This window comes from Ambystoma mexicanum, chromosome 8 (genome assembly GCF_040938575.1).
Source record: "Ambystoma mexicanum isolate Mex_15411 chromosome 8, UKY_AmexF1_1, whole genome shotgun sequence".
NCBI lineage: Eukaryota > Metazoa > Chordata > Amphibia > Caudata > Ambystomatidae > Ambystoma > Ambystoma mexicanum.
Window position 1 is genome coordinate 1,445,651,902 of NC_090929.1, and position 16,866 is coordinate 1,445,668,767.

Sequence of the window (16,866 nt, forward strand, 5' to 3'; positions counted from 1 at the left end):
AATTAAAATAAAGAATCCATCGAACCGAATACAGTATTGCAGAATATGACATTTCTATTGCCTTTCTTTTTTATTATCTTTCGATTATAAATTAGGTTTCCTCTGCCGTTTGTTTGGAATGCAGAACAGATACTGGAGTCTATATTAATGTGACATTTCAATCACAAAGACCTATTCTGCCCCAGGCTATTCCTATTCGCTGACATTTCGTTGTTGTGTGTTTCTAAGAAACATAAAACTGATTATATGTGCCCAGAGAACCCACCAGCATACCTATGCAATGAGGCACTGCTACAGGAGTTGACATCTGCCCCATATATTCAATGCTGCACAGCAAAATGGCTAAGGTATATTCCACCTAAGTAAGTGATATAATCAAATCTGAATTGTTGGGAGTAAAAAATGTTCAGAGGAGTAAAAACAGCTGTAACACAATGAGTATTATTTTTTTGACCTATAAAAGGTCAGACTTGCATTTCTACCGTGGGTTTTGAATACATGTTAACACACTATCACGGTCTGTGGAGAAGTAATTCTGCTAAACATATTATATATATGTGTGTTCAATACATCATATACTCGTGGCAGCACTTTTTAGCGGGCCATCCCTAGCATGGGGTATACCACCGCTTGTGACGAACAGTAGAAAGGAAAGAAATTATTCCCTTTCCTACAGATGAACATTTTTTACGAAAATTTCAGTCCCAAGTGTTTTAGTAACCACTGAATAAGTGGGCATTTTACATTAGACAATGCCCAGTTCTAGATTTTTCTAGAGATATCTGTGGACAACGTAGTATACTACTTTATTGACCAACGTGGTGCCAGCTACTAGAAGAATCTAACACCTTGTACTGATGTAACAACACACATAAGGTTCCTTAAATCATATAGGTTTCACAAACAAAATCTTTAAAAGACCTACTACATCACTCAGGTCTAGTTAAATTCCTTCAGTCTATGCCTGGTTGCTTTTTACATAGATCATAAAAGGGCATGAGACCAGCTCATGCTCTATCGGGGTCGACCGGTTTCATAACCATAGTTTGTTCAGGTCATCTTCTTCAGGACGTAATTCACATCAGAGGGGTATTGGCTCCCTTGTGGGAAATGCATTTCTCCCATGGGTGTGGATTCTTACTCCGCCACACAGTGTTTCAGGCGCAGACTCTTGATGCCCATAAGGGTGTACAGGGAATGGAGCTCCTATATAGGTGCGGCCTGTGTATGTCTTCACGTCACACTGCACATCTCTGATCAGTGGATCTGGCAACGTCGAAATGTCGGCTATCACAAGGGGTCCTGTTTATAAACAGAGCGGCACAGCCACCAGGAACCGCTGTGTAAACAGGTCCCCACAGACACCAGGACCTCGGGAAGGTTACATGCGAAAGTGAAGCAAGAGAGATCCAAACACATACGGCAAATTAATTAATGGGACTTGTGTTGTAGTAATGTGATGGTTGATTAAAAAAAAGGTTGGCTTGAGATTGCTATGCACCTGCAGTGTTGGAGATCATGCCATAACCCGTCTATTTCGGTTCCAGGAGAGTCACATTCTGATCCGATGGAACCTGTTCAATGTTCTCCTTGCCTTGCTTTGCCTAACGGGTGATTTTTCAGCACAGGGCTTTGGGCCAGAGATGCAGACATGTTTACTTGTTGACCTCTGGTCCTAATCAGGCCGATGTCATAAATGGTCAAAGTACTAGCACATTAGAGATTTGTTCAGTTGGTTATGTGAGTGGCTAGTCTTTGGTTGGTTCCAGTGGTGCCCACGTCCCACAGAACCTCCACCATAACTGTCACACATAGACAGTTCACCAGAGATGCCAAGTAGTGAAACGGCTTTGTGCCCCTTCAGGCTGGTTTGTAGGTTAGATCTGTTCTGTCTGCTGCGGAGAACATCAATACCCACACTCAATATGGCGCTTTTCACAGGCACTAAAATTCACAACTTTGGAAACACAGATTATGAGAGGAAATAAGGGTCAAATGTCACCTCTAATCATGCTGCTTACTGTTGACAAAGTATATATGGTGTTTAGCATTAATTGTATTTATGCCTAGTTATGTTCCATTTACCTACAAAACATCGACATCATTCTTTTCCATGACATTTTTCTAATGTTTGCTTACACTAACCTCTCCATTCTCATATTTTGGCCGCTAGAGTACCAGACCACGAAAACAAGCCTGCCTCTTACAATGCGATTGTTCCCAACACAACTATAGAAGTCCCTCTGTTATCCACTTGTCCCATCTTTCCTTCTGTGCATAGATGTTTCAATTCTTCAGCCTGCATGGGAATGCCGCACTGCTTTGAGATTCCCATGGGAAGGAAAGCCATAGTCATTGTAGCTCCAAAACAAAAGTGACAGCAAAATGCTAAGTGCAACCAAGTAGCACTTAGAGGTGAGCAAAAATGTCACCCACAAAGCGAAGTGTGTTGAATCCGGGATGAATTCCACTTCTGCCTGTTCCACGAATTAGCATTGCGGTTCTCCCGCCACTGAAGTTTCTCCTGGTTTTCTGCAGTTCCACACGGAACATGGTGTTTCGTTTCCATGTTAGTTTTGTGTAGCGCAACAAGAAACTTTGCAAGAATCTTTTTTTTTTGTGTTAGTTTCGTTCCGCGACACGAGAAACTCTGCAGGTTTTTCCATACTGTGCTAGTTTTGCACAGTGCCACAAGAAACTGCATGTTTTTTCAATTTGTGCTAGGTTCGTGCAGCATCGCAAGAAACGTTCTGCTTTTTTATTTTTCGATCCGTGCTAGGTTCGTAACATGAGAAACTGTGTGCAGGTCTTTTTTGAATCATGCTAGTTTTGTGCAGTGGCACGAGGAACTGCGCGCAGGCTTATTTTAGATCAGTACCAGTTTTGCGCAGCGACATGAGAAACTTCATGCCGTTCTTTTCGATTTGTGTTAGGTTCGCATAGCGACACAAGAAACTTTGCACAGCTTTTTGTCCGATTCGTAGTATGTTCACGAAGCAGCACGAGAAACTTTGTGCCGCCATTTTCGATGCATGCTAGGTTAGCGCAGCGGCACAAGAAACATTGTGCTGCTCTTTTTTCGATTCATGCTAGGTTTGCTTATTGTGGCAAAACGGATAGAAATCTTACAGATTTCGCTTCTGCAGCTGGTGGAACGGAATTTCAAAATTTCGCCGAGCCCTGGTAGCACTTTTCATGTCACACATAGGCAGTGGTCGAAGTGTACGAAAAGTAGTAGTGGAACTATGTTCCCCGCCGGTCTGCACCCACTTCCCACAAACCCCATCACCACGTCCCCTCCCACACACAATACACCCCCCAAACACGTGCACCTGATGTTTAAGGGAATGTTCAGTGCATTGCACTGAGACTGCAAGTTTCAACTTCTTCCTACACTTCTATTTTAAAACGAAACCATTCCAGAACAGTTTATTTTTAAAATAAAAGTGTAGGAGCTGTAAAAAGGTAATTTAAAAAAGTAGAGGAGCTCCGCTCCCGCTCACTTCGACCACTGCACATAGGGTGCTATGTTATCTTGCAAAGGTTCTGTACTGCACCAAATCACTGCTGTCCTAGTCTCCGAGCACCTAGGCTTCTTGAGAAAGTGGCGTGTTGTATGCCTGTCACTGATCTTCAGACCCTAATCTGTGGGGGAGGGTAGAAAGGGAAAGGGGTAGCATTAAAGATAAAAGAGGGTCAAAGGACGATCAGGGATAGAAAGCTGGTCAAGTTAAACGGAGCAGGGAGGGATGTACAATAGTTTGGGTGCATGTTTCTGCAGTTAAGCATTGGACGTGAATCAAGTGTGTAGAAAAAAGACCCAGACTCATTCCAAAAGAGGCCTGGGGGAGTTTACTTCAGGGCAGAGTTAGGAAAATACTATTATAACTTGCAGCGTATGGCTGAGTTACAGGTTTGAGGTGTGTTCAAACGATCCCGTGAAGCATAGAAGCTTTTTGTTGTCGGCGAATGCATTTAATTTCTCTAACCAAATAAATACCAGCATTATTACAATGGTTGTGGTCAGTGGCCAGATTCTTGGGTGCATGGCTCTGTTATTCTGTGGTGGTTGTGGCCAGGGCCTAGATTCTTGGGTGCATGGCCGTAGGCCGTAAATACTGGGATTACACAGCCAAAAGACCAGGAGCAGCCAAGTCCAGCACAGACGGTGATATGTGAATTGGAGCTGAGGACGGTCAGATGGGGGCTCATCCTACTGTATGCAATGCAAGCCCTGGCACCCTAATTGTATGAAATGCTTATTGCATATTGTATTGTACGCAATCAGTAGAGTAGTTTAAAAAAAGTACATCCTTATTATCCATTTCCCCAGTGCACAGGTCGTATTTATTCATAACTGCAAAGTAGCCTTTGCAATTGATATTGCCTGGTAAACGTTTTGCATCCACCATCATGTTATTTGATATCTGCTGAGTGCCCAACCACTACCATAATGGCCTCAAAAGGCCCCCGACTGTCCAGGAGTCCCGAGGCTGCAGTCCAAGCATACAGATAAACAGCACATTGCACTACAGAAACAAGACAATATATGCCTCCACAGATATGCTGTTTTACTCAAGTTATGATGAGCAACACTGCAACATCATATCAATCAGCCTCATGGGTTGGGCGCAGAGGGCACTCTGTGGCCAGGGGTGGACTGGCCTATAGGGAACTCTGGAGATTTCCCGGTAGGCCTCTGAACACTGGGCCTCTTTTGTGCGGTAACCTATTTAATTTTCACATTTTCTTATTGGAAAAGGGTTGGGCTTGCTGAAAATGGGCAAAATAGGGCTACTTTCAAAAATATTTCCAGGGCCACTTTTGGTTCCCAGTCCACCCCTCTGTGCGACCCGCTACACCAGCAGACATGTGGTTGCTGGCATGAACCGAATTCTGTGCGACACTCAGCTAACTAATATTGGTATGACAACCCCAAAAAGGTAACGCAAGCAACACACACAAATGTGGCTACCCAACCGCAGGGCAACCAAGTGCATTTGAAGGCTCTGTAGTAATTTACATGCACATTTTATGCACCTCTTGGCTTGGACACCTCTGTCGGCGGGTTCAGCGTCACCAGGCCTCTTGAGGACTCCTCATAAGGGCACGTATTGGGAATACCTGGTTGTTAAGCCCACACAACTCACAGAAACTCTTGAGCACATCTCGGGCCATTACACATCTATACCGCAATTTAAAATAAAACCAACAACACGTTGCGCTGCTCACTGACAAGAGAATTGACTTGTATGATATAGAAAGTTCCTGATTCTTTTCATTACCTTTTATGGTCTAAACCCTCACTACTTATATATGCATCCAAGCAATCACTATCACTCAATCTTATGTTAACCATCCCCTTTTCTTGTGATCTATGTCTGTCTGTTTTGTTCTCATTCGCCTTATTGCCATTCCTCGCCACCCTCCCCCCCCTTTCCTTTTCACCCCACAGAACACCGTCAGGTTTACACCCTGGATGGTGGGTGGGATCCCAGTTTACTCATATGGACAAGGTTTCAGCACTTTAAGACCACAACGGTGTGGTGACGTGTGCAGTATAAAAGCACATTTGCATAGCATAAAATAACATAAGGGGGCAAACATTCAAGTCCCAAGTTAGGAGCCAGCTATAAAAACTCACTTGCCACCTCCATTCTATAGATACGCACAGAGCACAATTTCTTACTCGCCAAGGTTTAAATATCACTAGCCAATGGTAAACATTATATGTACAGGTTGCATGCATACTTAATCAACATGACATGCTTAAATGATAGGTTACCGTGGTCAGCATTACATATTTAAACGGTGCATTACCAACTTCTGAACATACATGATAAACAGAACATCGCGTTGCAGGAGAAGGGCACGACATGATACTGTGCATTTGCTATTGCATGACCCAAGACATTTTTTTTTTCTCACAAGGTGCCACGTTTCCAAAACCATCAATGTATGTTCACCTTTACGGTTTACTGTCCAGCCATGGTATATAAGAGACCAACACATGCGGGCCAGTAAGCAAAGGATGAATATTGAGAACCCTGAGGCGAGTGCATTGTTATGTATACAACCATGTGGTTGTTGCTTCTGAGCTCATGTGGAGAGATGCCCTACCTCTGTACCTTTATTTATTTATTTATTTTCTTACCCTGTGCTCTGCTAGATGTGTTAATGGTGGCTTCAGAGTTGTAAGATAAAGTGACCTCCAAGACTGGGACTTTACAACCCAAAAGTGTTATTGAATACAGGTGTGGCTATTTAGCTCTGGGTGGAGATGAGGCACAGGACAAATAGGCGAGTTAGTACACAGAGCTTTAGTCCTGCTTCTTGGGGCTAAAATGGGGGCAAGAGGCTGCTCATACAGATAGATGTGTGTCCCACTGTCAGTTTTAAGCAGAGACCATATGGTGTATGGTTGTGTGTCTAAGGATCATGATGGAGGCTCTCAGTTTAGCAGAAACAGCAAACTAACTTGTGGACAGAGATGGCACTGACCATTGAACAAAAAGCATAACCCATAGTTAGCTGTAGGATTGTCCATTAGTTGCTGCTGGGATTTTGCGCTTTTCTAGAGCCATAACACTCAAGATATGGATTTGTATGCATATGGTGTATGAGGCCCTTCCATACTGTTGGCACAGTTCATGTTCTGATGCACAATGACTGGATTGGATTTCCCAGTCTGCTGGAAGGACCTAGGTGGGCTTACCCACTATTTATTACTTGAGTTTGTCCAATTGTGTATAAATATTCATCAAGAATTCTTGACAAAACTTGATTGATTCAAACATAGGTATACTTGTTATCCAATTACACTTTATAATAGGCCTCTTGCAACAATTGTATTGTCCAATGCATTTCGGGCTGTATAACTTCATGTTCTATCATAGAAAATGTCAGTGCAAACATCTGGATAGAGGTGAGCAACTCAGGCCCTTTAAATGTGATTGGCCACAAGCTGACTGTTGATCGGCGGTCGCATTGGAATGTGGGGGGAATTGCAGGTGCCTGTATGACTTTGGTCCACGTGGGGGAGGGAGGAGTTTACTGTTATTGCTTGGTTCTGGCGGGATCCCGGCAGGCTACTGCTAACTGCTGTCTAGCAGACAGTTCCACTTGCGAGGGAGAGGGGATCTTGCTGTCGGCTACTGCTGGGACTGTCCAGGGTTTTATACGGATACTGGCAGTCACCTCTGGCTGGTTGAGGGAAGCCCGTCATAAATAGCTTGGCTCTGCCTGACACTAAAATGGCAGCCTGTGGGACGTTTATTAGGCCCTTTTCCGCTAAGCTCAGAAACAGGAGTTCAGTCATTCCTACAAAAGGATCTAAATTCCTATTTCTACATTAGACAAAGGATGGCCTAGTCTATAAACATAGACCAAATTGGTATTTTTAAAACAAAATTCGAAAAGCCATATAGCCATATGATTGCATAGCATAGCAATTGCTTCCATTTGAAGAGTACTGTTGAGTGGGGTAACAACACACATTTGTTACTTGTCAATAGCGCCAAGATGACCCCTTGGCAGCGAATGTGTGCTCTGCAAATATCTGTTTTGTCTTGTTGATGGACCGCTTGAGGGATTATTGCTATTATGGAATTAAGAGATCATGGGAAGTGGCTTCGATGTGAATGCCTCCATACTTTAGGACACAATGGAGAGGACAATCTACATTTGAAAGAAGATGCAATAAAGAACAATTGTCGAAAAAATCCATCGAAAAGAGCATTTTGAAACAAAGAAAAAACTTGTGTTCAAAAAGGCTTATGTCGGACATCACATCCAGCAACAAGGAGTGACTGGAGACGATAGTGATTGACTTGAGCAAAACAGTGCAGTGCCAAGGCGAAGATGTTAGATGCTCAGGTGTCTGAAAAATTGCCTTTGACACCTGATTTCCCCATGGATATTGCAGTAGCTGTTGCATGTCTAGAGTGAAAGCAGGGTGAAGTGCCGGCAGCTGTATAATGCATGACTTCCTTTGAAAGGGAGCTCCCGAGGCCTGAGACGCGATGGGCGGATTGACAACTGCATAGGATTACATACTTCTTCCTCACAATCACATCTGAGCACCTCCATGACAAGGTGATGTGCACTCGGCTCGAGAATGAAGGAAATGCTGTCCAGCGGGACATCCGTAAAGCTAAAGACCCGACTGTGCCAATAATCCACACATAAAGTGCGTGTTTGCTGAGACCAATGAGTGCTTGTGGAGTGATCTGAGACAGTCCATGGGCCCTTCTGGGATTTACAGCCCAAAGACCAAGCTTGGGGACATGCTAGACTGCTGCTCAAGGGCGGCTTGCTTGTACCAGACATTTAAACCCCTTAGTCCTCCGGTGGTTTTTGGGCTCTTTCTTGCTGAATGTCACTTTGATGCTGCCCTGAGGCAGGAAGGCTTATCTGTGGTTCCAGTGCTTTGGTGCCATCTGAGTTTGCGCCGTATTGTGGTTGTTAAGTCCTTCACTCATGCTAGTTTACATCTGTGCCCTAAACAGCTCTTTAGCTTCAGTGTGGCCGTTGATTTCGATACTCTATGATATGATATAGAATTTATAACACGCCTGTACACAAGTGTTTCTAGGCGCGACGAGACAAGGAGGGGGAAACAAAGGGAGGACAAAACCACCATCTTACTAGGCCTTGCGTCATTCAATTCGCGCAAGTGCGTGGAGGAGGGCTCAGAGCCAGGTCTTGTGCAATGAGGCTGGTAAAGGGAAGATTTATTTTAAGGTTGGCTGCCTTTGCCTGGCTGGTCCCACTTGGACATGCCAACCACTCTATAGAGCACCCTTTCTTTCACGCGGACTCCGTCCTAGTTCACCACATTCATTTCCCATAGGTTGGCATGCTGCACGATATCAAAAGTGTTTTCTCCCTTGGGTTTTGTGGACTATGCCATTGAAGGAGGAAGCAGCCATCTTGAAATTGCACCTTGGTTACAGGCAAATATTAGACTGTCCTATGGCATCTCTCCGCTGCTGGAAGCTCTGCACGCTTAGTCGTGAGGTCATGCAGTTTGTCTGATAGCTCTTCCTGATGCCCAATGCTTGGGTAAACAGTAAATGGCGCCCACTGATCCTCTTGCAAGCTGCTCGTGGGACTGAAGATGTGAGCACCACTTAAGAGTCCTCTGGAATTGTCCATACTCTTACCTGAGGGCCTTACGGGGGCCCTGGACCAGCATGCTACACATGCACAACCTTAGTTCGACACTGTATGGTCAATGTATGCGCCTGCCCGGTTCTTGCCCTGGACTCAGCTGTGTGGTTCAAAAACACTCATGAGCAGAACAGGCACCTGTGAGGTACAACTTTCTACTGCTTAGCAAACCTTTCCAAAAGAAAACGCGCCACGTCTGCCTATCCACGGAAATGTACACAGCAGCGCATGACGGTGGAGTTAGTTTTATAGAAAGTTCAAATTGCAGGACTAACTTGGAGTGGCAATAAATGTGTCCTCGGAAAAGCCGCCTGTTTGCAGCAAATAAAATCCGTGAAGGAGGTGCTCTTGTGGTAACTGAGAAGCAGCAGGTAGACAAGGCTATGTCAGACTACCAGGGATTCATGAATATTGGTTAATGATCTTGTTAGAAAAACCCGCGTGTGCAGCATGCATTTCACACCAGCAAGCGATGCAAAACCTGCCAATGCCTTCAGATCAAAGCTGGCGCGCCCTCACTAAGATCCGTCTCGAGGTTCTGCATGCGTGCAGTGGGAGTGGTTTTGGTACAGACATCAGGTGGCAAGTCAGCACTCGTTTCATACCTGTGCCAAGCGCTGTTGGTGTGTTATTGCCTAATATGTAGCTGCGTCATAGACCTGGCGCAGGGCAGGTTTGTTGATTAGGCAGGGCGAACACAGTGAATGCAAGTGCAGCGTTCTGAGTCTAGATTACAGAAACTCATTAATAGTATGCTGATAAAACCATTCGTAGTTTCAAATGTTTAACAGACTGTATTTGAAGTTCAGGGCCAGAAATTAAAAACCAGAGGCAAGACAGGCCGTGTAAGAAAGGCAGGTTTCTCGTTCTCATTTTTAGTTTGGGCTATTAGGTGGCAAGTGCCAACTATAAGCCGTAACTATTGCATTAGAGTACAGCTAGGGAGAAAAGGCATATGAGGAGGGACACGAAGCTTCTAGGTGTTTGGTTATTTGCCCACCCATTCACTGCCCATGGCCATGCTAATCCCTATGGTCATTCACACCCAGTTCCTGCCCAAAACACCAGCTCATGTGAAGTCTTTGAGCCCCCTTTAATCAAGACTTTCCATCAAACTTTGCTCTCAAAGTGCCTGCCAGTGTTTTTTCAAAGCATTGTTATGAGAGTTAATTACTTAATTTGAGCTGCAAGCATGCTACTGGTGTAATAAGCGGTTGTATACTAATTGACCTTTTCACAATAGACCTCGGGAGAATTGACCTAATTTGGAAGGTCAATTAGGACATATATGTGGGGAGAAACCCCCCCCGCAACCCCGCACCCAATCCAAAACCCCCTGCAATACCCCACCCAATCCCCTTATATTATTTATAATCCAAAACCAACCCAACATATATATAAAATAACAAAAATAATGTAAAGGTCAATTGTGCAAAAGATCAATTGTAAAAGGTCAATTTGGGTAATACCTAATAAACATGTCTTACCAGGCCTGCCACTCGATTTATAAGCACACTGAAGTCCTGTTAAAAACACACAATAGTTTTGGATTGTGTATAAGTATAAGCCATTTGCCAAGCACTGCTATTAGATACCAAGGTACTCGCACCATTTTGCACCTACTACATCAATGGCCAGTTAATACCTATACAGCTGTGCCTGGCAAGTGCCTTTCCCATGCAGGGTTCGAAATTGAGATTTGATGAGCGAGAGCTAAAACCAACTCCTGGGTGTCGGGCATTACCCTAGGCAGGAGCTACCTACCGCAGGGGAACCAGGAGCTACCAGAAATGCTCCTTAAACTTTTTGTCCATTTTGTATGTACCATTGTGTTTAAATGTGTATTAGTATTTGTTCTAATACCTCTTTATTAACATTCTCAAATACTTAAAGTTAATGTCACATTGACATGTTTGGAAGGCACCAGTTTACCCCATGAGCCAAAAATAGCTCCTGGTAGCTGTTTCACTCTAACCCACCTCTCCTCAATTTTGAACCCTGCCATGCCTACACAAAAGTCCAAACTGTTGGTGTTGCGAATGCTTGCTGTTCCTGGCCTGGCTCCCAACAGTGCAGCTTTGAGGCTTCACTCCCCAGTTGTTCAGTACAAGTGTAATATTTATTGGATAGGAGTGCCGTCCTGTTTCCTTCTCAGGCTTCGTTATTGCAACTCAGTCAGTGGCATACTATAGAAATGCAGTCGCTGAATGACTGACCACGATTGTTGTTCCTGGCTGTGTTGTCCCTGTAAGTCCTTAGCAGTTGACAATCTTTGATAGTAGACAATGCCGTCATTCGCTATGCTTAGTACATCCGGTTTCTGACGCGTGCTGGATTTTGGTCCATCCAAAACTTTGTTAAAAACAAAAAGGAATCTGATGGCCTCATAGCGCTTTGGGCCTATCCTCCCACCCATTGACCTGTATTTTCAGCAATGCTTCCCTTTGACACAAAGGTACGGTGAGGATATTATCATGACCCTTTGCTACCAGAATGCTCTTGTAATCCGTTGGAGGATTAGATGGGGAATCTATTAAATGGTTTACCATTAAAAGCTCTTTAGATTATAGACTAGTGCCACTACCCCTGTAAATCTCCACGTTAAAGCTCAGTACAACCCATTTTGTTTTCTACACTTTCTTCACAAAAAAAGTACTACGAAAATGGCCAGTCACCTAGAGTTCAAAATGTACAATCGGTTCTGTAGTGTAACATATAAAAAAAATCGAATAAATGCAACAGGTGCATACTCCAACACATTGTCAGGATGCCCGTCCTCACAATATATGTCAACATTGCTACTGTAAGGACAGACTCATGGTGGCTGTGCCCGATATTAGCAGTATTGCTAGTGTAAGAAGTTGGGTTCATGCTGGCTGTGCCAAAATAGGCCAGTAGCGCCACTGTAAGAAAACATGTGTGCTTGCTTTGCCAATATTGCCAGTATTGTAACTGTAAAAACACACTTGTTGGCTTTGTCCAATTAAGCCAATATTACCCCTCAAAGAACATGTTCTCATTGTGGCTATGCCTGTATTTGCCAGTATTGCCATGTTGCTTTTGTCCAATAAGGCCAGTAATGCCACTGCAAATATACAGTCATTTTGGCTTTGCCCGGTAATACCAGTACTACCACTGTAAGAAGACATGGTCCTGCTGGCTGTGCCAGTATATGCCAGAACTGCCATGTAAAACTTGTCTAGTGGCCATTATGCTAAGTATGGCAGGTTTGCCATACGAATCTGTGCTGTAACGTAAACCACACCCTTTTCCCACCCCTTCCACAATCCCCAGCTCTCCGCCCCATCTTGCACATTACATAACACATACACACTGCACTCACACATACATGCACACACATAAACAGACACATGCAACCCATTACATGAATGCATAAATACATACCCAATGTTCTTTTGTTTTTTACTTACCTGCTCTGTTGGCTACCTCAGTTTCGGAACGTGCCACAGACTCGGTCTCTCTTGGATGGCCTGACCTGTGCACTTTGCACGCAGGGCTAAGGCAGAGGTGTCAACACCTCTCCCTGAATCCTGGTTCCTGGCATGCACAAGCACCAGGATCTCACCACCCTGACAGGTGTTCAGTGCAGGGATGCACAGGAGCACCACCTACACAGTTTTGTGCATGCAGTATCCCCAGATGTCATGTCCAGTGGGCCATGTAGGGTTGGGGAAGCAAAACACCCCCTGTCTTTCACAGCCCATTGATCATGTACAACTGGGATACTCCATCCCCCCCCCTCCAATGCTGGAAGGCCCAGGAACATTGTCTCCTCCAAAATGGGTGTAAGGTAAATGCATGTCGCCCATTATGGACAGGCTGCCGCCGTCACAATTCCAGGCAATCATGGAACACATTAATTTGAACAGAAATGCGTTCTGCCAATCTTGGAATATGGCCCTCATTATGAGGTTGCCGGTAGGCTGCCGGTAACCCCTGCTTACTGCTTCAGCCGCCTGATATCCCGGTAATACCAGGATATTCCGGGCGGCAGAGAAACATTAAGTTCCCATTGCCCTTAGTAATGGTGCTGGTGCTTCAGTGAACAATCTGCTGGTAGCGGCTTGAACTACCGTCAGCTCAGGCCTGCCCCTGCTGGCAGACTTGTAGGTTGCCAGTCCAGAAAAGGTGTCTGTAACCGTTGTTACCAGCACTTTTTTCCACACCGGCAAACCAATGAGGGCCTATGTCTCTGTAGTAGATGCCGTTTTTTGTGCTGTGAACAGTCCCTTGTGTTTTCTTACTGCTTGGTGTGCAGTGATCTCTTCAAAGCCTTAGGACTTCACCGAGAAATTCAGAACTCTGCACTGTCTATAGTTTCGTTCAGAGAGCAGTTTGTGATGTGCTCCGTCAAAAAATTATTCATGCAGGATAAAGATTGCAACCCTGCACTTACTATGTTAATTTTACTAGTCGTACGCATGCTCGTAGCAATCACTGCAGTTTCTGCAACAACTTCTCTGGAAAAAAGAAATCAAGTATTGTTGCTCCTGGCATTTGATCACCTCCATTGCGGCGCCCTTCCCAATCCAAATACGCAATATTCCTTGAGCCTCTACAACCATTAGGCAAAAGGTCCCATCTTAATTGTTGCAAGCTGTAAGGTCTCACAGAGTGTTCCACCCCATTTTGTTAATATTATTGTCAGGATATTTATTGAGCGCACACCTAGCTCCAGGAAGCAACAGAGCGCTTTACAATCATAGGGGGGAAGAACACAGTGAGGGAAGCAGAGCTAAAAGGATTAGGGAGCTAACAGGGGAGGGTGGGCAGTTGGCAGCATGTGGGAAGACAGTGGGGAGCTGATCACTGAGTCTCAGGTCCACACACCCTGCACTTCCTGCCCTAACCAGGTGTTGAGGAGGAGCCATTTCTTGAAGAGGAATTTACCTTACATGGGTATAAATGCAGTGGCAGATTACTACGTCCTTTCTACATGGCCAACAGTAGTGTTTGAGTGTTGAATACATCCATGCAGGCTCCACACCTGGCGAGCTTGGACTACAAAATACAGTTGAAATATTTACGCAGTCCTGCCATCCTAATCTGCTAACTTTGTTCTTTTATAAACGTTTCATTTTGCAGCTTCAAGCCCGACACCCCTTTCGAAATAGCAGAACGGTTACGTAAACAAGCCAACATCCTGCAGCTTTGCTTGAATGCTCTGACCATATTTAGTATCAGAATCCTCCACTTATTTTTAACTCTACAACCCATGTCTTATTCGCAGCTTCTCTATTCACGGGGCTCATTCAGGTCCACCATCTACCCTTTTAAGTCTAGCACAGAAATACTGAATTTGCGAGCCAAGAAAGATTACCAGCCCGGCTAAGTTTCTGCAAATGCCATGATCTGTTCCTAACACCAAATGCCCTATTGCACTCTGGCTAGGACCTCACCCCACCACACTATTGCCTATATAATGCATGCATTTAAATGTCAGTGGAGAAGAAACACGTGTTTAAAGAGTGAGGTTACTGCCTATAAAAGGGTTAAGTCAACAAATGTGTATGCCAACGTAAAAGGGCAAACACTCGGTGCAAATAAAGTATTTCTCCAATGCAAACAAAACCCATCACACTACAAAGGAAACCTAAACCCACACTACACCACTGCTCCACAGCACTCAAACATTAGGCAGCTCACATCCTTGCTATATGTAACCCCCTCCCTTTAAAAAGGGGGGGTTTAATTATCAGCACATGTGTTTACCAACATCAATAATGGTAATAATGTTGTCATTATAGTAATAAAGCATGTAGGTTTTTAAAATTAATTGTGCAGCCCAGGCTACCGTCTGCTGCCGCATAGACCCACTCTGCATGGAGTTTTTCAAATGTACTCAATGTGAGGCCGGATACAGGCTCTAAAATGAGGCACTGTTGCAGCAGTTGACCTGGACCCTCCTACCTGGAAGGGCATGCTGTCAGCGTTCCATTGAGGGATTAAGGCCCCCCACTCCTCAGGCGGGCCTCGCTATTGAACCCCAGAAGTGCCTGGTTGATCCTGCCATTGAGGATCTGCTTGGATCACCAATGTCTCTGAGGCTGGTCTCTGCTCAGCATGGTGCTCCTGTGTCAGTGGGAGCAGCGTGCCCAATGACAAGCTCAGGCACGCACGGGTGCTCATGCAATGTAGCCTAGGACTTCCTGACACCCGCTGGACCGTCCTCTGCAGATCTTCTTCTGGGCCCCCTCCCGTACCCAGCCCAGGGACTTGAACAACACCTGGGCCACTTCAATAATGCGGCCCAGTGTTAAATGAAATTCTGGACCTGAATCCCCACGTGACTACAAATCGGGCGTCCCTTCCAATGCCGACAAGTTCCCGCAACCTGGGACACATGGCATTCCAGGCTAGGCCCCCCTGCCTATCAGAGCTGACTCCTTCTGCTTCCTCTCCAGCAGTCCTCCTGAATGTCACGTTGGCCCGACACCATCAAGAGTTGTGATGGTGTCATGTGGTTGCACGCGACGGAGTGACGTAACTCCACTGCATGTAATAAAAGCCCAGTGCACAAGCGGAGCCATCACCAATTGGTTGAACCACACTTTTGTACTATGGTACTGATTTATCATGGTGCTAACACCCATGCAAAGTGACAGCGTTGATAACCTGTCTGCATGGCGTATCTGCGCTTCTTACGCGGTGCAGGGCACTTGCAATCTGTTTTATAAAACAAATTGATAGCACGGGCTTAATAAATGCATAGAACATATTGGTTAAGAGGCTGGCTGATCAAGATAGATGCTGTACAGTCTTACCTTAGATCGAAGATCGCAAAGTGTGAGGAGCACCTGTGCCGCGGTCTGTGGTGGCGGCGCCGGGTGTCTCCGTGTATTCTTAACTTGCGTTGTCAAGGCAACGTGAACTCAACAAGATGGCCGCCCGCATCCAAATGTGTCAACCATTTTGGAACAGGCAGTGGGCATTATTAAGAACATGTAAAACTGGATCAACAGAGACGTTGAACATACTTATGGAAATACGGGTGTGCGGCCCACATCGAAGCAAAATACTGTGCCACTGTACACCCCAATGCAAGACCTAGGAATATATGGGACCCGCACAGATCGCATTTGGTATCCAGGGCACAAGTAGACTCGGCTGAGTCAGGAAGGTCTGCAGACGGTTCAACATAGTGCTATCATCCATGATGAAACAATTACTGATATAAGTTGTTTAAGTTTGCTGAATGTGATGCTGTCTTGTTTGTTTGTTAAAATACAATAAAGAGTATTTAAAGAAATGAGTCATGCCACTTAAACGGGCATTGGCAACGCCAACAGTGTCGGCTTTTGAGTAAGCATGGCATAGGCATTTGGTAGGCACTGCCCTAATGGTACTACCTGCACATTAATGGTAGCAGATGCAAAATAGCGCGAGTATCTATGTATGTGATGGCAGTGCCGGCCAAATGCACATCTAATTCATATAAACAAGACAAAGCTGTTTGCTTTGCTGTTGCTTGTTTTTAACGGGACTTCAGTGCAAGGACAGCTTATAAATCAAGCAGCTGAAGGCGCAACTTCTTAAGATATTTGTATTACACTAGTAGCACATTTACCTGCAATAAAGCTATTAACTCTCAGAAGACTGCATTGAAATAACACTAGCAAGCACTTACCAGCACAAAGTTTGATGTTACTGATTCCAGCAGGATGTGTTCTGGGC

The 16,866-nt window shown here is 44.9% G+C and overlaps 1 protein-coding gene across 7 annotated transcripts in view; it reads left to right on the plus strand.

Moving 5' to 3' along the window:
• Positions 1–16,866, plus strand: part of LDB1 (LIM domain binding 1) — a 590,338-nt gene that overhangs the window by 150,702 nt on the left and 422,770 nt on the right. The window lies entirely within an intron of this gene.